At 44.6% G+C, this 22,602-nt stretch overlaps 1 protein-coding gene across 1 annotated transcript in view; it reads left to right on the forward strand.

The window, feature by feature from the left end:
• Window positions 1-22,602, forward strand: part of LOC144753943 (E3 ubiquitin-protein ligase TRIM39-like) — a 244,063-nt gene that overhangs the window by 220,179 nt on the left and 1,282 nt on the right. The window lies entirely within an intron of this gene.

Consider the following 22,602-nt stretch of genomic DNA (forward strand, 5'->3'; position numbering starts at 1 on the left):
AACCATACCATGCTTTTACAGTATTATTTTATAATACTCCTTTTACTGTACGCAATTTACTTTATGACAAGTATTGCGTTGTAGCAATTCACTTCTCTTGCATGAGAAAGAAGACTGTTCAATAAATAACCTCTTTTATTGAAAGCGCCCGTGTCTCTGTTTCTCTGCACTTCTGGTGAAACTAAGCATGCACGATTGACTGAGTAAAATAGCTATCTATTGTTTCCGCGACTCTGGAGATGTACTCCTTAGTTCGAGGCATGTGGGCTGCTAAATTCATATCTATTGCATAGATCGCCGCCTAGTGTTGGGTCCGGATGATTGCACATTGTTGTCCTGGAAGAGTTCGAAGTATCACGAGATAGGTGGCTCCTCCCCTGGACTACAGTGCGCATGGGCATCGGCTCCATCCCCAGATTGTTTTTTTCCGCCATTGGGTTCGGATGTGATTTCGACGGCTCCTTGTCGGAATCGAAAGAAACTTACTTCTTAAGGCCAAAAGGCCTTCGGTATTCGCGTCGGTATTGTTTGCGATCGGTCCCGAGCATCGTCTGACTCTTCGGGTCGGACTTCTGCGGAGTGGTTTACTCTTCGCGCATCGAGGCCCTGTACTCGCAGCAAGACCCCGGCGACTTCATCATGGAACGGAGTCCGTTCAAGCGCTGCCCCATGTGTGGGTCTAAATACCCACACATCGACGTGCATCCAGTCTGTAATAAATGTCTATCGCCGGAACACGACGAGGACAACTGCATGGCCTGCTCCAAATTCAGGTCAAAGAAGACGCTCAAGCATCGGCGCGCGGCGCGACTTGAAGCCCTACACGCAGCCCCGGCACCCGACGACATATTCGACGACCCCGCAGAAGAAGGCCACAGCCATCATCTTCAAATCTCACCACCATCGACGGAGGTCAAGGCAGATCCAGAAGAATACATCGAAGGACGGAGCCAAGACCTTGAATACGTCGAGGAGGTAGGGGACGACGAAGAAGTCTATGGGGCCGCGGAAGATAGCTCAGAGGACGAGCTATGCCCCAAAAGTTACTCGACTCAGGCTCCGGTCACGGGATCGCCACTCGGCCTTACCCACGACCCTGCACCGGTATCCCCAGCCCCGCCTTCGGGCCCGGCCACGGATACACCGGAGGAGCCACCGTTGCGCGTATCGAAACCGAAACCGCAACCATTGCTGTCGACAACACCTAAAATGGCCGACATCACGCCAAAAACGAAACCGAAACCATCGGTCTCCACGGCTCCCAAAATGGCCGCCGACTCGGCAAAACCGAAACCGAAACCTACGGCTTCGACAACATCTAAAATGGCCGACGTCCCGTCCAAGCCATCGAAGCCTGCTCCGTCTTCAACTCCGTCGCCTTCGGGCCCCACGAAGTCAAAGAAGACTGTCGACTCACCGGCGCCTCAAACGGTGGCCAAGGACACGTCCTCCAAGAAGGTCGTCCATCCTACCTCGACGTCTGCAGCGTCTAACACCAAACGCACGGTCGAAGCCAAGTCCACTAAGGCCCAGGATCCGACGGCCGGAGCCACTACTCATCGGCACAAGGATGCCGGAACGGCATCAACGGCGTCGGCGCCTAAAACTACCACAGGGCAGCGTCCCGTGGGAGGCCAGGAATCATCGGTGGCCACTTCTGCTACGCCGAAGTCCTCCGAAGCGGACGAACATGAAGCATCGGTTGCCAAACCCTCGGCTTCCTTTACGAAACAGGTCACCGACTCCCTCAAGAGAATTCGGGAGAAAGCCCTGACGTCGGCGTCTACCGCACCGTCGGATCCGAGACCGGTGGACATACCTGCAAAGTCGTCCTCCAAGCTTCTCTACGTTCTACCACCAAAGGTGGCGCCGAAGGCGTTTGTGGCCAAAACGGTCTCAAAGAACACCGAAACGCCGGATTATTCGACGCCCAGTCCCAATTTGCCTCGGCCAACTGCGTCGGAGGACAATTCGGAGCACTACATCGATGCCCACACGGGGAAATTGACACTTTATAAAAGAAAGATCACTTCCCAACCATTGGAATCATTTGTTATTCCACTAAAAAAGAAAATGCCAGCACAGGACATAACTCCACTTGTTGAACCTCTTCAGCCTCCACCAAGGAGGAGTCCAACACCTTCCCCCCACCAATCAGGGGGTGAGGATGATGAACAAGATGACCAATATAACTTCCCTACTGGAAATGACCCTGATGTACACCAGGACCCATATGACGACGCTGGGGACCAGGACAGCCATCAGGTGGTACAGGACCCTCAGGTTTTTGGATCACGTACATCACCTACTGAGGACTCAGCAGCATTCACTGCTTTAATAGAACGGGCAGCTGCAAATCATAATGTGGACATGCACTCTGACCCGGTGGAGGAAGATTTCCTGTTTGACACTTTCTCTGTCTCAGAAAGAACAGTCAAAACACTCCCCATGCTGAAAGGTGTCCTTAAACATGCACCAGAGATCTTTAAGGAACCGACAAGAGCAAGGGTGGTAAACCCACGTATTGAGAAAAAGTACAGGCCAGCACCTGGAGACCCTGCATATATTCGGGGACAGTTGCCTTTGGACTCATTGGTGGTCGCAAATGCCCACAAAAGGGCCAACTCCCAAACAATGGGTGAAGCTCCTCCCCCAGACAAGGAGTCGAAAGTGCTTGAGGCTTCTGGCAAGCGGGTGGCTGCGCAGGCTGCCAATGTATGGCGTATAGCAAACACACAAGCACTACTGGCGCGTTACGATAGGGCGCATTACAACACCCTAGAACAGCTCCTTCAACATCTACCTGATGAGTATAAAGAAGCAGGCGAAATGCTCATTCAGGAGGGAAAGCTTATATCAAATGCTGCAATTAAGTGTGCACTTGATGTCGCGGACACAGCGGCTAGGGGGATTAACACTAGCGTCATGCTAAGGCGCCAAGCCTGGCTTCGTATATCTGGTTTTAAGCCTGACATCCAAACTACAATCCTCAACCAGCCCGTCAATCCTGACAGACTGTTTGGCCCTGATGTAGACACCACACTTGAAAAGATTAAGAAGGACAACGAGACTGCTAAGTCCATGGGGGCTCTCCAATCACAACAGTTATGGGGCAACACTTTGTCGCTCAGGTGCGCGTAGTGTTACCAGAGGACACTTGGGACAACAAACACAATTCGCAAGAGGTGGTGCGCAATCCTCGTACCCCAAGCAAGGTAGAGGGGGTTACAGAGGTAACAGTGCCAAAGGCAGAGGCAGAGGAAACAACAACTCACGTTCCTCTGCCACAAACAAACAGTGACTCCCTGTCACTGCCCCCCGACCATCCAACACCTGTCGGGGGAAGACTCCAGCAGTTCCTGCCAGTCTGGTCATCCATCACCACAGACAGGTGGGTGAGAAAACTAATTCAGTACGGTTATTGTTTGGAGTTAATATCCACTCCTCCCAATATTCCCCCAAAACACCGTCCTATGTCGGCAGAGCACTTGCACTTATTGCAGCAGGAGGTACTAGTAATGCTGCAAAAAGGAGCAATCGAACTCGTGCCAGTGGAGGAGGAAGGAACAGGGGTCTATTCCCTGTACTTCCTCATCCCAAAGAAGGACGGATCCCTCAGACCCATTCTGGATCTACGCCCTCTCAACATGTATATACGGTCAGAACATTTTCACATGCTGACACTGCAACAAATCCTTCCCCTTCTGAACCAAGGGGATTTCCTAGCAACCTTGGACCTCAAGGATGCTTACTTCCACATCCCACTCCACCCGTCCCACAGAAAATACCTCAGGTTCACCATTCTCAACAAGCACTATCAGTTCAAAGTCCTACCCTTCGGGGTGACTACTGCCCCCAGAGTGTTTACAAAGTGTCTGGCGACAGTGGCAGCGCACCTCAGGAGACAAAACATACATGTCTACCCGTACCTCGACGACTGGCTCGTTCAAGCAAAGTCGGAAAGACAGTGCGCCTCACACATGTCCCACACTATTCAACTCCTTCACAGCCTGGGGTTCTCCCTAAACTACCCAAAGTCGCACCTTCAGCCAGCCCATGTGCGGCAGTATCTGGGCGCGACAATAAACACCCTGACTGCTATGGCTCAACCAAACACAGTCAGAATCAACAGCATTCAGTCGCTGATCCAGAGGTTCAGACCGCAACACTCCCTGCCAGCGAGAGTGTTCATGCAGTTGATAGGCATGATGGCCTCATGCATCTTCATAGTCCCGCACGCAAGGTTGCACATGCGTCCCCTCCAAGAATGCTTAGCAAATCAATGGACACAGGCTCAGGGACAACTGACAGACCTAGTGTTGGTGACCGGTCGGGCATACAACTCTCTGCATTGGTGGAATCCACACAACCTTTGCAAGGGACGACCGTTCCAAGAGCCTGTGCCACAGATTGTCCTAACAACGGACGCATCTCTCCAAGGGTGGGGAGCGCATGTGCTCCACTACACGGTGCAGGGACTGTGGTCAACCCAGCAACAACGATTGCACATCAACTACCTGGAATTGATGGCAATCTTCATGGCGCTCAAGTCCTTCAAAGTACATCTGTGCAACAAGGTCGTGTTGATCCGGACGGACAACATGACAGCCATGTACTACATCAGAAGCAGGGAGGTACTCACTCGCCACATCTGTCTCATCTGGCTCAGAGCATGTGGAAGTGGGCCATTCAGAGGAACATCTTCCTCATGGCAGAACACCTCCCGGGCAAGGACAATCAGATGGCGGATCTGCTCAGCAGATACAGCCATCAAATGCACGAGTGGGAGATACATCCATCAGTACTCCACCCGTACTTCCAGCAGTGGGGTCATCCAGAGATAGACCTGTTTGCCACAAGGGAAAACGCAAAATGCCAAAGCTTTGCCGCCAGGTTCCCTCACCCGGAATCGCAAGGGAATGCGATATGGATGAACTGGTCAGGCAAATTTGCGTATGCTTTTCCCCCAGCGCCTCTCATTCCGCTGGTGGCAAGAAAGCTAAAGCAACACTCGATGACTCTCATCCTGGTTGCTCCAACATGGGCACGCCAACCATGGTACACCACGTTTCTAGAACTTTCCGTGGTACCGCATCAAAGGCTGCATCTCACATCCAGGCTCTTGACGTAGAACCATGGCGACATTCAGCATCCAGATCCGCAACAGCTCAATCTGGTGATCTGGCTCCTGAGGTCTTAGAATTTGGCTACCTCAACTGTAGTGTAGTTCCTATCATCCCAATAGGCTCTGCGCATTGGAATAATACCTACAGCAGTAAAGGCCTAGACCAGACGTTAACTAGGTCTACTACTGTCGATACTAGACTTAAAGTTTTGGGTTTGCCAGCTTAGCTCAGAGTTCACTAGAAACTTTCTCGAATGTTCAGGAAAGAGTTAACTCCCCTGATTAGACAAGAAGGGATTTAGTTTCTGACAACCATAGAACATGACAACTTTGCTCTCCCCTAATCAAGAGTATATCTCGAGAGTCGTGTGAACAAAAGGCAATTTATTTTACTCAGTCAGTACGTGCATTCTTAGTCTCATCAGAATGTAGAGAAAAGGAAGAGACGGGCGTGTTCAATAAAAAGGTGTTATTTATTGATCAGTCTCTTTTCTCGTACAAGAGAAATGGATCGATATTATTGCAATACTTATAGTTAAGTAAAGTGCATACATTAAAAGCAATAGTATAAAATAATACTGTAAAAACATTGATATGGTTTCTAAGCCATAAGATGTTTTAAAATGAATAAAATATATTACATACACATATACATTTGACTAAACGTACTCAACTGGTGTTTCTAGATACGCCTACCCCGTGTACCTGACCTAAGCCTAATACGTGGGCGGGAATAGAAAGTTACAGTTTAAGTTAAGTTTGTTTTTGCCAAGTGAATAACTTAAGAATTCTCTGTGAGGGGTTATTCAGTTCTGTACCTGGAAGTTAGGATGAATGAGGAATGGTATCTCTCTCTGGTCTCGATATTCCAGGCTGCCTGCGAGGGCTACCCAGAAACGCCGGGGCTGGATTTCTCGGCAGGAGAAGTCAGCGCGTCTCTCAGCGCGTCAGGAAGGCGGGGCTGCTGCCAGCGGGGTCTGCTCTGCTCTTGGCTTCGGCAAGTATGGCTGCTCCGTCTCGTCACCACGCGTGTGTTTGCATAGGGCAAGATCGGTAATATTTATACCTTTAAGGTGCCGAGATTGATGTAAGGATGGACATAGATACGTCAATAAGGATGTCATACGACTTGCTCGTTAGCACATTCTTTTACTGAAGTTCTCGGTGAAATCAAAACAATGGCCGCAGGGTTTTGCCCAGGTTGTCATAGGTTTGATTTGTTATGAGAACTCCGTATGCCTTATCAGGGGCTGGAGGAATATCGCTTGTCTAATTAGATCGCAAGCGTTATGACCTAATCAGATAACACGTTCCTGTGCCGTAGTGTGACTGCGTCAGATAACGGTATCTGCATCATGGGGATTTTCTGCCTCATGGGCTGATTACTAGTTCACTTGTTACTTTACTAACCAGAATAGGGTCAGGAATAGGGGGATCGATTCAGAACCTATAGGAATACATCACACCCACTCCACGCTAACTATGTACATATTTACTAATCTATGCATAGTATAACATAGTACAACATACTATAGAGTATAGTGTATACCTTACCACCCCAAAATACATAAATGCATTTTGAAATTTTTCAAATATACGGAAAAATTGCAGACATATATATTGTATGCACTCAAGCTGTAGAAAAATGCCAAAGTAATCGCATTTGTATACATTATTGCTTATCTGGTATATGAGAATTACACATGAAATGGCTTCTTAATACAGAAAAAAAGTTCGAGACCATTCCATCACAGAATAAAATATTTATGAACGTATCAGCGGGCAGCTAATGTCTATAACCTTAGTTCTTTAAGAATAGTTCTTACTTTAAGCAGAAGATAGTGTCCCGAAAAATATGCAAAAATATTTGGGGCTGCTGAAAAATTGCTGTCCGTGAACTGGAGGGAAAATTGTTCATGTGACTTTATTTTTAATGTTGAAGGCCGAATTCAGGGAACGCCGTGTGCTAGCCTGCTCAAATGTCTCTATTTCTGTTCTGGAGAGAACATCATATCATTCAGGCTTTCGAAAAAACTGTCAACAGCTTCCTGGGAAAGTTCCACTAACTCGGAAATAGGTGTAATCATGCATTCTTGCGCATGATTGTCTACATTGACATTCTGATTTGCATTACTGACAGAAGGTCGTACCTGTTCGATGCTGCTTTCATCTTGAACTTCACTACCCATCAATCGTAGTGGTGAAGCTTCCACGAATGCCGTCATCAGGATTGGTAGCCTTTGAGGGCAGCACAAAGCATGAACCTTGATCGGGCTCAACAATGTTTCTGCATCCATCGGCGCATCCGATTGTAGCGTCAGACAGGTGTCTAACACGCATTCTTCTCCGCATAGCAGACACCTCAATACAGGTAAAACACATCTTTGCCACATTGGTCGAAATGATAGAAACCAAGTCATGTTTAGGTCTCTAAGCCGGGAGAGTCCCAGGATTTTTGATATCCGGTCCCGGTATCCAATGGCTAGGATTGTTTCTTCCCTTGTCGCAAGAGTTTTGTCTGTGACATGGGTTGCCATAACGAAAAATAAGGACTAAAAATAGGATTCCTGCAATTAGTCCCAGGATCAGGGGAAGTCCACCAAAAATCGAATGGACGAAATCTGGAAAAATACCCAGTATGGCTTTGAATGGTGTTAATGCCATCGAAAATACTGTCTTAAATACCTTTGAGACCCCATTGGTATCAGAAATATTTAAGATTTCATTCAGGATTTCCGCGAAATGTACGGGGGAATTAGTTGATAATAATGTATGTATCTCTGCAGTCGTCCTTGCGACTTGTAGATCATACGTTTCTTTTGATGACGTGAGCCTTGTAGGCGTCTGAAGAAGCACTGTTTTCATTCTGCTTAAAGTATCTATTCGAATAGAAGTAATTTTCAAATTGGGCCATGCCCTTGCCTCCCTGTCTGGAAAGGAGCTGGGGAACAATGAGCGTCCACAGCACTTGACCTTCGCAGTCGTAGTTACTAGATAAGGAGTCCCGGGCATAAGACTACAACATTTGCGGTCTACAATTAGAATGTAACTCCCATTATAGAGTCTTAGAAAGAATGGTTCTATTTCTGTTGCAGGTGCGCCTTGCTTGTGACATGAAAGGTTGTATGAATTCCCTGCACAGGCTCCATGCAAACTAATTCCGTTACACAGAAGTGTGCCACTTAGTGACATCGCACAATTGTTGCCACTAAGAAACACTTTCTGTCCTTTATTACTGACACATGCATGTGAATAGGGCAGGTTCCATGTTGTTTTAAGGTATCCTTTTCCCAATTTCTCGTACATGCCAGCTTGTATATATTTTTGGCAGTATTGAAACCTGAAGGTTGAGATTGGAATATTTATTATCCCATGTATTATCCATTCACTGACAGGTCGTTCTGACATTGTCACTGGTAATCTTTCGAGTTTCTCAATGCTCAGGATTGTATAATCAGCACCCTTTTGTGCCATACTGACTTGTCTATCAGTAAGGTTAAAGATTTGGAATAGTGACGTTGTGTTGATTAAACGCCAAGGCACATAGCCTGAACGCAGATTTTGTAACGTCCAGCCAAGCTGTACAATAGAACGCAATTGTGACTGACCTTGTTGTAATAACAGTAAGTCCTGCGATAATATGTCGATTGCTGAAGACACAATGCTGTCCAAAGAAAAAATTCTGGAGGACAGAGTCATTAACCCATTGTCCACTACAGAAAGTGATTTTTCCAAATTAATACGGTCAATTTCCCGTATTCTCTCTGCTGTTTCAATTTGAGTAACCTTCCAGGCCTCATTGTATGCTGCATATACAGAGGCTGCTATGAAACGCTTTTGACGCTGTTTGCGTGGTCCCAAAGTGAAATCACGCAAGTCAGTACCATCAGTAAGTAAAGTTAGGTGTTGCTTAATTTCTGCCAGTGTGGAAGTTTGTAGCCATTGAAGGCATAATTTGCCCACACTGTAGGTTGTTATTATCCCTGGGTGATGTCTTTGAGGATATCTAGGGTCTGGCCTGGTCATTTTGAACCCCTGTGTTTTGTTCAGGAATCTGTTTTGACAGTTATTAGTATCTGTGGGCCAGATCAACCACTGTTTCCAATCAGGATGTGTTCTGTTTTGGTTTAATATATGGTTTACGTCTATCTCTTCATCTGTAGAAGTGTTGCTAAACATTGTTGGCTTCGGAATAGACGGTTTATTTAAATCTTTGATTTTGGCTAGGCCAAGACAGGTGGTTTGTTGAACAGTGTCATTTAAAAATATCATTTGTTCTGGGATCATGCAGGCTCTAAACAAAGCTTCTATACCCTGTACTTGCCATTCTTTTGTACCCCAAACACTTTTCAATTCAACATTTTTGTCCCAATAATCAAACCCGAAAGTATTCATTTTTTCAAAGAATGAGTCTGAATATAACAATTTTGTGTTGGTTATCATGGTCTTGGTCCCTGTTTTGTTTGACAATTTAAAATAAAATGTTTCAGCATTACTTGTGTTAAAACCTGAAAAATATGAGTATTTGTCGTAAACGGTTCTTGAGCTCCCTTTTGGAGGTGTTGCACAATGTTCCCATTGATTATAATTTAAAACATTTCTAGGTTGTGCAGATCTATGTAAAAAATGGTTACCATAGTGGTTATAACAATACATACTATCATAATTTGTAGAACCCTGCAAATAATCATGTTTGGTAAATTTAGCAGACATTACTAAGTCAGACATCATGTTATTAATGCTTTCGAAGTCCCAATCATCAGCAAATGAGTTTGGTTTTACAAAGTCACTCAAGGAGATCTTAATTTGGTGTGGATATTTCAGGATCTCGACCGGACCATAAATTTCATAGTCAGTGTTGTCCCAAGCTACCCCACCAGGTATCGGATTGGCTGTGAAGTTGGCTGAAGAAAGTTCTCTTTTCTCGACGTGTGAAGATGTGTGTGGTTTTGAGGATCAAGTTGATTTTCTGACTTGCTGTGTCCATTTTAGCATATTTTCCCTCAATGAAGCGTCCCAAAGTTAGTACCATGATGAGCCAAAGTATGAGGATAAATGCACCAAAACCCACCCAAAATTCAATCCATGGGGAAATCAGATATGTTTCTTTCAGTTGTTTCAAAAGTTCTTTAGCTTTATCTTTAAAGGTTTTTGATGATGGCTGTGTCTTTGATTCACTGAAGCCTTCAGAGGAATCATCGAAGTTTATGAAGTAGCCGGATGCTGTTCTGTCAATCGTTCCAATTGGTTCAGGATTACTGTTTCTTGCATTTGCACTTGGTACTTCATTATAGATTGGTGTGTCTCTGCTAAATGTTTTTATTTGGGATTTCAGAGGTCTTAGTTCTATTGCATTGTTGCATAGTCCATGTTGTTCTTCTGTAGGCGTTTCGAATGTGATGAGCCTCTTTGTTAGGACCTCTGTACTGGTAGCAAACCTTGGTGTTCTGCTACTTATTGGGAGTCCACTTGGCCTACTGTTTGTTATCGGCCACATGATTGTGGTTTTACCAGGTCGATGGATACAACTCGGTTCTCCTTTTTACCAGCAAGTGGCGGTAGTACAACTGATCTTGTCCCGTTGACAGACAAGACAGGAACTGCTTTTCTGTAAGAAGGCCCAAATTCCTTCTTTACCGCGATCTTCTCCCTGACTAGATCCCCGACTTTTGGAATCCAGACAGGTCTTGCTGGGACAGGTGGTGGTTCTTCAGTGGTTGTTGGCTGTTGTTTCAACTTTATGTTGCTCAGGTCTTTTCTTGTTTTGTTTAAGTCCTGCAAAATAGCCAAACGGTCTTTGATATCAAAGCATTTTTCTTCTACCACTGAAATCTGACTATCAATGTCAGAGATCAACATCCTAGTTCCAAATAATAATTTGTACGCACTGAATCCCTTCAGAGAATTTCTTGGCAAGTTATTGAGACTACGTTGGACACTTATTAGATGTTTGACCCACCCAGCTCCCGAACCTAATACCTTTGCCGTTATAGATTGCTTTATGTCACGGTTTTTTCTTTCAACAATTCCGTTCCCCTCAGGGTGAAATGGACAAGAGTACCGCAATGCCACGCCCATGCTGACCATGGCCTCCTTATAAGCTCTAGAGCTAAAAGCAGGACCATGGTCCGAATGCAGCATGCCAATTGCGTATGTGCCGATAAAGACTCGCAAATCTTTTATAACAGTTCTGGCGTCAGCCGTTCGCTGGGGCCACATCCATATGAATCTCGTGCATGAATCCACTGCGACCAAGATATATTTATAGTTACCGTCCCTTTGTAAGGGACCGCAGTGATCTAGATAAACACAGGCTAATGGTTTATCCGAGATTAGAAGGGGCGTCTGAGCTGGACGTCTCACCGTTGATACTTTCATTTTTTGACATATTTCACATTCTAGAACATAGTTCCTTGTTTGTCTTCTCATTTGTGGCCACCAGTATCTCTGTTTTAATAATGATACTGTGGCTGAGACGCCAGCATGGATGGAAGCAAGCCCTTCGTGTGCCGCTATTATTAGTCCTAACCTATGTTCCATGTTTGGAATTGCCCTATCCCCCACTCCAGGGATTCGAGCAAAAGGAACATTGTTTGCATCAGTTATGTATGAGTATTTTACTGGAAAGCCTTTCGGGAGTGTTTCTATCGAATCCTTTTCTGAAGCGCTGACAGCTTGTAATATTTCGCTGTCTATTTTTGTTTTTGACCGGGTGATGGCAGCTACGGAAGCCGTTTGCACAGCTGCCTTCGTGGCCTTATCAGTCAATGAATTCCCTGCAACGTGAACGCCATCACGTTGATGACTCAGTGTGTGTATCACGTGAGTCTTTGGTAGTTCTTTCTGTAAAAGAACTACTTGTTCCCAGAGCATTTTATGCTTGATTGTGCCTCCTTTTGCATCCTTAAAACCATTTTGAAGCCAGATCTGCAAGTATTCATTATAAGACTGAACGCAATAATACGAATCGCACACTATGAGCGTGGGGAATTCTCGATCGGTATTTTCAAGCGCCATCTTGAATGCCAGTAGTTCAGCTCGCTGAGCTGTGCAATCTCCTAGAGATTGCGTTTTAGTGAGGGTTGGTTTAAATTTCCCTTCGTGCCAGCGACCTTTAACAATCGCGCACGCAGCACTATAAGCTTGTTTACCCCTGACTGCGGGTTGTGCTGATCCGTCTGTATATATTATACAGCCGTAATGATCTAGAGGCAGAATTTCGGTCGGCGGAGGACATTCAAATTCATATTGGAGAAATTCTTGTGTTTTTAAGTTAGGATCAAATTCGTATGCCACGTCCGTTGCAGCAAGAGAATTAGCCCATTGTATCCATCTTGGATGGAGCGCTTTAGCATTTGGAATGCTTGCCTTTGTTACCGCCTCTAGGGCTGGTATCGGTGTCACGATTATTATTCGTTTACCTTGTGCCAGGGCTCGTTCTTTTGCTATAGCTGTCTGTGTTGCAGTTAGAATTTTTTCCGTAGGGCTAAATTTCATTTCAGCCTTAGTGTACAAGTGTGATTTGAATGCAATTGGTACCTTTTCTCCCTCATTAGAGGTCAGGTATGTGAATCCGCATCTCCCTGGGATGACTCGAATCACAAGATTGCGTGTGTTATCACGTGTTTCTAATTTTGTTTTAATTAGCATGTCTGTTTGTAGGGATCTCAAAATTTCTGTGTGTATTTGAGTCCAATTGGATCTTTTAAAATCTGGTTTTATCAGATCATAAAGGGGTTTGACCCTTTCTGCGTAATTTGCAATGTATGTTCTTCCGAAGTTTAGGAAGCCTAGAATCGACTGTAGGTTTTTTAGTGTTCTAGGTGCTTGGATTACGGCACATTTCTCTAGGAAATTGTCAGCCAGGCTTTTGCCTTCACTTGATAATTCATATCCTAAGAACAGGACTGTCAGATGGGCAATTCTGGATTTTTTAAAGTTGAATTTGTAACCCTCTGCAGCGAACCCAAGTATTATGGTGTTCACTCTTTTCAAGTGAGTTTCCAAGTCATCATCTGTTAAGTAAATGTCATCGACATAAGATAATGCTTCATCATCATATAGTTGTAGTAATTCGGTTACTCTCGCTGAGAATACCCCCGGGCTGTTCTTGTACCCCTGGGCTAACCGACAGAATTGTTTTTGAGTGCCATATATTGAGAACGCAGTTAAATATCTGCTCTCTGGTGCTATGTTTTGACAAAAGAATCCATTAGAAATGTCTAAGGTTGTTTTGTATTTTTTGCGCACTATGTTATTCATTAGTGCAGCACTATGCGAATTTTGCACTGCAAAAGTTTTGCAACATGTGTTAAGGTGTCGTTAATCCAAAACTAGACGATATGAATTGTCTGGTTTGGAGACCGGAAACAAAGGGTTATTTATTTGTGAGGTGCAAGTTTCAATCACCCCCTGGTATTCTAGCTGATCTAGTATTTCATTTACCTGTTTTTTAGCTTCTTGCTTAATTGGGTACTGCCTTTGTGCAGTAGGTTGTGATTTTAACTGGATTTTGTGAGGAGGAGAATCCTCATCCCATCCCACGTGATTTTTATATAAAGCAGGAGCTAAAGCCACTGCCCACTTTCTAGCAAGTGTGTATTTTTTATGAATTGGGATATGATTTGAGAAGGCAGGCATAATTACTTCTTCGCCATGAGGGCACTCCCTGACAAACTCTGGTGGCCAGTCTTTTTCAGCTAGAAGGATATCATAGCCCTTGGAGAGATTATCCCAAAATAGTCCCCTTATTTTCCTAGTCTTATCTCCCTCTATACGCAATGTTATTTCGTATATCTTGTGAGGTTTGCTAACTCTGGTGTCCGCAGTTTCCACTTGAAGATATTCATTCGTGTCCACTGTCTCCAGATGATTCATAAGGACTTTGCGAGCTATGCTCACTTCTGCTGCGCTGTCTAGCATTGTCTGAGCCCATTCTCCGTTTTTCAGTTGTGTCCTCAGTATTCTCGGCATTGTTAACTACCTTGATACTGGCTACCTTCTTTTTTGGAAATTGTAATTTTTTTTTGTAGTTGAGCAGGTTCCTTGTCTTTGGACTTGGCGTGCTCTTTCCTTTGTTCTGATCGTCCTCTTCTTTCCGATTTCTGCGAGGAAGTCTGAAAAGATTGAGAGGGACGTGTATCAATGTCTTGATATCTATCAGGCTTTTTAATATTATCCCTATTTCTAAGGTTATATCTATTCCCAGAGGGGTCACTCTGGGGTGACCTGTGTCTTTGGTTCGGAGATTTTTCTCTTCGCCTAGGAGACCTTCCTCGGGACTGGAATTTCTTTTCTTTAGGATTGGATTGTTTGTTTCCATCCCAGTTCTTTTTTGGTGATGTAGATTTATTATTAAAAAATATTTTTTCTGGACTTTCAATCAGTTGCGGTTTTACTGGTATTCCACCTAAACTATCTCTACCTAGTTCCTCATAGGATTTTTCTATGATTCTGGCAATTTCCGCTGGTTGGTCTGCTATATCTGTCTCTTTCAACCTCTGGCGGATCGCCACGTTTGCTGCTTCACCTTTTATGTTGGCTAGTAATATAGCCGAGACCTGCTTGAAGTCTTTCAGTAATTTCATACCAAGAGTTAAAGCGGGTTCAGGACCATATTCATCTTGAATTTGTTTTAGCACATCTGGTATTACCGAAATGGATGGAACACCGTGCGTTTTTGTGTAGATGGAAGCAAAGACTGTACCCCAAGTGTCACAGTCCTCAATGTGTGGTGCGATTCCCATTGGAAGACAGATAGTCAGAATCCTGTGTTTTTCTAATGGGGTGGTGTCAGGAAACACCGCCTCTATTTGGGTAATTTTCTGTGCCAACCAGAATGGTATTTGTTCCCGTTTAGCCGGTACTTTACCTAGGCAGGACTGGATGTTCTGTGGTGTAATTTTATTTGTGTTCCCCTGGTGAGGGGTCAGCTGTGGGAGTTTAATCGCTGGCTGAATTGTTGAAGTCCGCATCACATATTGGACTAATTGTCTGTGTATTTTTATTAGTTGTTTTAGCTGTGTTAACAGCTCTGCTGCTGGCATCTCATTGATGTCTGGATGTGGTGTGTATCCGGCTAGGACCGGCCACGTTGCTCCTGGTCTACCTAAAGGACCGAGCCTGGTGATGTGATTATTATGTTTTAGGGCGCCATCAAATAAGAGCAAATGCTCTTGAAATTTGAGTGGTACTTCCACCTCCTCGAAAGGAGTGTACGTTTCAGGAGGTTCCTCTATTTTGTAATAGTGGAAGTACTTTGTTACAGGATTTGCTGCTGGAAAATTTATCCATGAATAGTATACCTCTGTCTGCCGATATTCGTGTGCCTCAATTACGAATATGACTGTGCCACCTCTAGGTGTCAGTCCATTTTCTATAAGTTTTATGGTTATAGATTTCCTTTTGATGACCGGGATGAGTATTATATCCGGGTCTGCGTCTTGCATGGTAGCATCAGCTGCTGCGAGTTCAGTTGCTAATCTAACTGCCTCTCTTTCATCCTCATTGTCTGACATTTTACTGACAGGATGGTTATTTTGTTTGTTTGCAGATCAGGTTTCTTATGGAAACAAAGTTTAGATGCACAATATTTTGGAACTGTTTATCCTTCAACGTTGATTATACCAAGAACCATACATAGGAGTTCCCTCCTGCGAGGTCTGGCGGATATAACCTTTCACCCACTCCAGACGTCTTTGGAGTATCGTGGAAAAAGGGGTCTGAGTGAGAAAGCATGACTGAGTTACTCTAAATGTCTTACGTTAGTTTTATCGCCCTTTCCAAACACGTTGGGCGCCATGTAGTGTAGTTCCTATCATCCCAATAGGCTCTGCGCATTGGAATAATACCTACAGCAGTAAAGGCCTAGACCAGATGTTAACTAGGTCTACTACTGTCGATATTAGACTTAAAGTTTTGGGTTTGCCAGCTTAGCTCAGAGTTCACTAGAAACTTTCTCGAATGTTCAGGAAAGAGTTAACTCCCCTGATTAGACAAGAAGGGATTTAGTTTCTGACAACCATAGAACATGACAACTTTGCTCTCCCCTAATCAAGAGTATATCTCGAGAGTCGTGTGAACAAAAGGCAATTTATTTTACTCAGTCAGTACGTGCATTCTTAGTCTCATCAGAATGTAGAGAAAAGGAAGAGACGGGCGTGTTCAATAAAAAGGTGTTATTTATTGATCAGTCTCTTTTCTCGTACAAGAGAAATGGATCGATATTATTGCAATACTTATAGTTAAGTAAAGTGCATACATTAAAAGCAATAGTATAAAATAATACTGTAAAAACATTGATATGGTTTCTAAGCCATAAGATGTTTTAAAATGAATAAAATATATTACATACACATATACATTTGACTAAACGTACTCAACTGGTGTTTCTAGATACGCCTACCCCGTGTACCTGACCTAAGCCTAATACGTGGGCGGGAATAGAAAGTTACAGTTTAAGTTAAGTTTGTTTTTGCCAAGTGAATAACTTAAGAATTCTCTGTGAGGGGTTATTCAGTTCTGTACCTGGAAGTTAGGATGAATGAGGAATGGTATCTCTCTCTCTGGTCTCGATATTCCAGGCTGCCTGCGAGGGCTACCCAGAAACGCCGGGGCTGGATTTCTCGGCAGGAGAAGTCAGCGCGTCTCTCAGCGCGTCAGGAAGGCGGGGCTGCTGCCAGCGGGGTCTGCTCTGCTCTTGGCTTCGGCAAGTATGGCTGCTCCGTCTCGTCACCACGCGTGTGTTTGCATAGGGCAAGATCGGTAATATTTATACCTTTAAGGTGCCGAGATTGACGTAAGGATGGACATAGATACGTCAATAAGGATGTCATATGACTTGCTCGTTAGCACATTCTTTTACTGAAGTTCTCGGTGAAATCAAAACAATGGCCGCAGGGTTTTGCCCAGGTTGTCATAGGTTTGATTTGTTATGAGAACTCCGTATGCCTTATCAGGGGCTGGAGGAATATCGCTTGTCTAATTAGATCGCAAGCGTTATGACCTAATCAGATAACACGTTCCTGTGCCATAGTGTGACTGCGTCAGATAACGGTATCTGCATCATGGGGATTTTCTGCCTCATGGGCTGATTACTAGTTAACTTGTTAGTTTACTAACCAGAATAGGGTCAGGAATAGGGGGATCGATTCAGAACCTATAGGAATACATCACACAACCTGCCTCCAGAATGCATGGACATCATCCGCGAGGCAAGGAAGCCAACGACCAGAGCTTGCTATGCAGCGAAATGGAAGCGGTTTGTCATTTACTGTACTGACAACAATATCAACCCGCTGGATGCATCCATTCCTAACATCATCTGCTATTTGTTACATCTTTACAAATGCAATCTAGCGTACGCCTCCATTCGGATACATTTATCCGCCATAGCGGCTTATCTCCAGAATAGGCAGCACCTCTCTGTTTTCAGGGTGCCTGCCATTAAAGCCTTCCTAGAGGGACTGAAGCGAGTCATTCCTCCAAGAACACCACCAGCTCCAGTGTGGAACCTCAATGTAGTCCTCATTAGGCTGATGGGCCCACCTTTCGAGCCACTGCACTCCTGCGAAATTCAATTTCTGACGTGGAAAGTGGCTTTTCTCATTGCTATCACATCGCTCAGACGTGTTAGCGAGCTGCAAGCGCTCACAATCCAAGAGCCATTCATCCAAATACATTCCAACAGGGTAGTGCTCCGCACTAACCCTAAATTCCTTCCAAAGGTGGTGTCACAGTTTCATATCAACCAAACTATTGACCTGCCTGCATTCTTCCAAAACCCACAAACGGTAGCAGAAAGAATGCTTCATACATTAGACGTTAGGAGGGCGCTAATGTACTACATTGACAGAACTCAACACTTTAGAAAGACACAACAACTTTTTGTTGCCTTCTCACCACAGCACAAAGGCAACCCCATTTCCAAAGCAGGAATAGCCAGATGGATCGTTAAGTGCATTCAAATCTGTTATCAAAAAGCTAAACGCACTTTAACAATACCCCCAAGGGCGCACTCCACACGCAAATTGGGGGCCTCCATGGCGTTCCTGGGGAACATTCCCTTGGAAGACATTTGTAGAGCAGCCACTTGGGCTACACCACACACGTTTACCAAACATTACTGTGTAGATGTGCATTCCAAACAGCAAGCAGCTGTAGGACAGGCTGTTCTCAAAACACTTTTTCAAGCTTCTGCAGCTGGCACGGGCAACCGCCCTTAATGGAGGGACTGCTATGTATTCTATGCAATAGATATGAATTTAGCAGCCCACATGCCTCGAACTGAATATGCTACTTACCAGTATGCATCTGTTCTTGGCATGTAGGGCTGCTAACATTCATATCGCCCGCCCTCCTCCCCGGTGCCCGTAGCGGCTGCAGACACTCTCTTGCATTCATCATTAGCATGGACATCCTTTACACTATTTCACTCCATCTCTGCCACAATGGCTAAAAACAATCTGGGGATGGAGCCGATGCCCATGCGCACTGTAGTCCAGGGGAGGAGCCACCTATCTCGTGATACTTCGAAGACTCTTCCAGGACAACAATGTGCAATTTCTACTTTCTTTCTTTACTATATTTCGGGTTTCGGATTAGGGCGACAGGCACGCTGTTTGGAGGGTAGGCCGTAGCCTTCTACAGGGGTGGGGGTTGGACGGGTGGGCGGGGTCTTTCATATGTTTCTTTTTTGGTTCTATGGCCCTTTTCTGTCCCTTTATAGCGGTGCCGCTTCTGTCCTCGCTTCTCTGGCATGAGTGGGTTGGGGTCTGTTGCTATGCCACTTTTATCAGTTTCGATGCTCCGTCGCGACTGCCACACCCTTTTTCTCGCTAGCTCTCTACTTTCTTCTGTATTATTAGCCGCGGGATGCCTGGCCCGGGGTGGCGCCGATCTTGCACGATTGTGTTTCTCCTTTTATGTTCCTTCTTCTTCCCCTTTCCCTGTTCTTGCCCTTATTGGTTTCCTCCCCTTTGTTTCTCCCCTATTTTTTCCCCCTTTCCCTCCCCCTTTCCCTCCCCCTTCCCTCCCCCTTTTTTTCCCCAGGCTCGTATGGCGAGTAGGTTTCGATCGTGCAGTTTATCCGCTCCCCTTGCCTTGGTTAGCGTGTTATCGGATGGGGGGCATGAGATGCTGGTAGTACTTGTATGCTTATTTACTATATTTTGCGTTTGTTTTGGGCTACGATAGACTCGTGTCTTCACGTCCTCCTACCCCCCCCCTCCTCTTCCCATTTTGGTGAGGGTGTATTTTTGTTTATTGGTTTTTCCTGTATTTTTATGAGTCTGCCATGAGCCTTGTCCCCTTATTATAAAATGGACCTTACTGATCCTGATGTTGGGCCGTTAATGTCGCTTGTCCTATCCTTAGCACTGTTTTAAATATGTTTGCCTGCCTGCCAGCTGGCCTTGTATCGCTTGTTTTGCCTTTGATCATTTTTTGACTTGTGGCCGGCCGGATTGGTTGTGGGCCCACGCTTGTCTATCCTATTGATGCAAATAAAGGTTTTAAAAAAAAAACCAAAAAAAACAATGTGCAATCATCCGGACCCAACACTAGGCGGCGATCTATGCAATAGATATGAATGTTAGCAGCCCTACATGCCAAGAACAGATGCATACTGGTAAGTAGCATATTCATTCTTGGGGGAGCAAAGTTGTCATGTTTATGCGGTTGTCAGAAACTAATCCCTTCTTGTGAATTCGAGAAAGTTTCTAGTGAACTCTGAGCTACCTGGCATTCATAATTAAGTCTAACATATTCAATAGAGACCTAGTCGACCTAAGTCCTACGTCTAAACTATCGTTTATGTTATTCCAATGCGCAGAACCTATTGGGAATATAGGAACTACACTACATATGGAACTCTTGCTTCGTTTGGAATTAAAATTGTGGCTGGAGCCGGTTCTTGCTCACATTTCTACAATACTTGAACATACATGTTTTGTGGATTTTCAATGGGTTTTCTTACGTTTGTGGCAGCAATGGCAGTTCAACTGCAACAGCGTATTTTAAAATGGAATGCGCGATCAAGCTTACCTTCAACTTGGTGTTTGTGTGCTGTTTCTTCAGTGACATCCTTCCATCACGATTGTGGAATCTTCAGTTGTGACGTTCCTGGCAGGTTCAGCTATGCCTTTGGACGTTTTAGTGCACTTACGTGCCGTGAGCCACCCAGCATGGCCGTAACTACGTGCCGCCATCTTTGGGAGTATGAAGATTGGAATGCGAGAGTCTTTCATGTGAATAGTGCAACGAAGTGGTTAAAAGTTCAACAAAGCGGTTTGTGTTGCCACAAGTGAGGGAATTTTGATATTGATCAAGACTGTCTGCAGATTGGTGGAGAGTCGACTTGGGCAAGGACAGTCCGCGGGGCGAGGTGTCAGCTTGAGAGAATACATGGAGTAGCTGGGAGTCTGCTATTGCCTTGGTGTGTGGAATAATTTAGCAGTGGTCTGTTAAATGCTGCTAGAGTCAAGCGCAGGGTGATGACCCTGATGCGTGTGACTACATCGAGCTTGAGATGCACCTGGCTTTTGTGGGTTGCATCTAAGACTGATGGATAATACTTTGTGTAGTCTTAAATGAGTTACGCCACTGTATCTGATAGTCAATTTTATGTTTTTGCTAAGATCAGTTACATTCTATGTTGGGTCATTTCTTTCGTGGACTTGTTGCTCATTGCATGGACGTCATGGCAGTGTATAATATGACATTTTGTAGTTACATTTCTACATTTGTTGTTACATCCCTTACATGTAGGATTAGGTCATAGGTTTAGCTGCTCATTTATTTAGTAAGCATAGGTATCCTTATGCAAGGGATGTTCTTGTCAAGTACTGGTCGGGAGGGAGGTCACAGTTGTATAGTTAATCGTATTGTATTTTTATTATCTATGGTACAGTTTCATTTGAATTACGTGATGCCACAGTTTTAAGTTGGTCGTCTATGTGTTCTAGAGGGTGGTCATCACAGTTGTTCCCTTAAGTGAGGGATGTGTTTGGGACAAAGGCAACAGTTCTATCACCGTTTTTTTTCCCCAGCTAGTGATCCCTACATGGGGGTAGGTATATGGATGAGCTCCCTTGTACCTGATTATGGTGTTAGCCCTTACAGGGTTGGGTAGGGTACATCCCTTTATTGGGCGTCTGTCCACGGGTCGTAGTCCCATTTTTCTCTTTGTTGTGTTTGTCTTCTCGCGCTGTACGTCTTCTCTTTTCTGTGGTCTGATGTGTGGTAAGTCATTTTGCGCTGCACGTCTTGTCTGTTTGTATGTGTGTAAGTCGCCCCGCGCATCACATGTTGCAGTGTTGTGTGTAAGTCGCCCTGCGCATCATGTGTTGTCCTGTGTAAATCGCCCACGCTTCAGATGTTGTCGGGTGTAAGTCGCCCTGCGCCTCACTGTGTGTACCCTCTGTGTGGTCCATATTGTGCTACACGTGTATTTTTGTTGTTGCTTCACCCTTGTTGTCACTTTCTGGCCTTGGGTGTTAGTCGTGGGTGTGTCCACCTTTCACTACTTTATTTTTCCAATTTTTTGGGGGAAGGATGGAGTTATTGCTTGCAATTTTATTATTGCTTGGTATTTATTATTGCTTGACAATTTTATTCCTTCCAAAAGATACGCAGTCTTTCCACTCTTGCGAAGTTGCTATTTGTTTGGCTTCTCTCCGTTGTAAAATTGTTTGTGATTAAAACATTTATTTCACGTTTTGAAATGTTTTAATCATTTTCATGAGGAAGGATGGAGGATAATGATGCACATTTTATATGTCGAATTTACCCTACTAGTTGCATCCCTGAGTTCCGAACATTACGTGTTCTTGTGTATAGTTCTTTAGAATTGTAATTTTTGTTTTCACTTTTAAAAGGAAAGGGATAATGTTAGATCCTAAGTATTACATTTACATGTAATCAGCCTAGGTCCTCCTAGGTGCTCAGCCAGAGTGAGAGATGGTAATGGAATGTTGGTGTGACTGTGATGCGTGGAATGCGTAGGTGCCAGTGTGGGATATGGGCTGAGCAGCTAGGCAGGCTGCTCCTGGTGCGGCTGGTACCACCCTAGAGCTGGCTGGTCTTAAGATTTGTGTAACCTCGACTGATACATAATAAAGAAGACTTGAAAACTCTACCTGGCTGCTGGTGTCTACCTTTACAGGACACAACACAGTCCGTCTTTGTTGTTTGCACCCGGGAGTATTGGGAGTTGTATAGTTATTTTTTACTTTCTTGAAGATTCCCATGATGGAGAATTGAAATGGACCTAGTATCTCTGGGACCATACGATTAATTACTATTCCGGGGAGAAAACTATAAACTATGGAATTAAAGTGTGTGAATACCATCTAGCATTGGAAATTTTAACCCTCCAGTATCCCCACAAAAAACCCAACAAACTCATAATAAGGGCCTTATTAGTATAGTAATTTGAATACAGCTCAATAAAACTATAACAACCAGTTCAGATCCTTATC

This window comes from Lissotriton helveticus, chromosome 5_1 (genome assembly GCF_964261635.1).
Source record: "Lissotriton helveticus chromosome 5_1, aLisHel1.1, whole genome shotgun sequence".
NCBI lineage: Eukaryota > Metazoa > Chordata > Amphibia > Caudata > Salamandridae > Lissotriton > Lissotriton helveticus.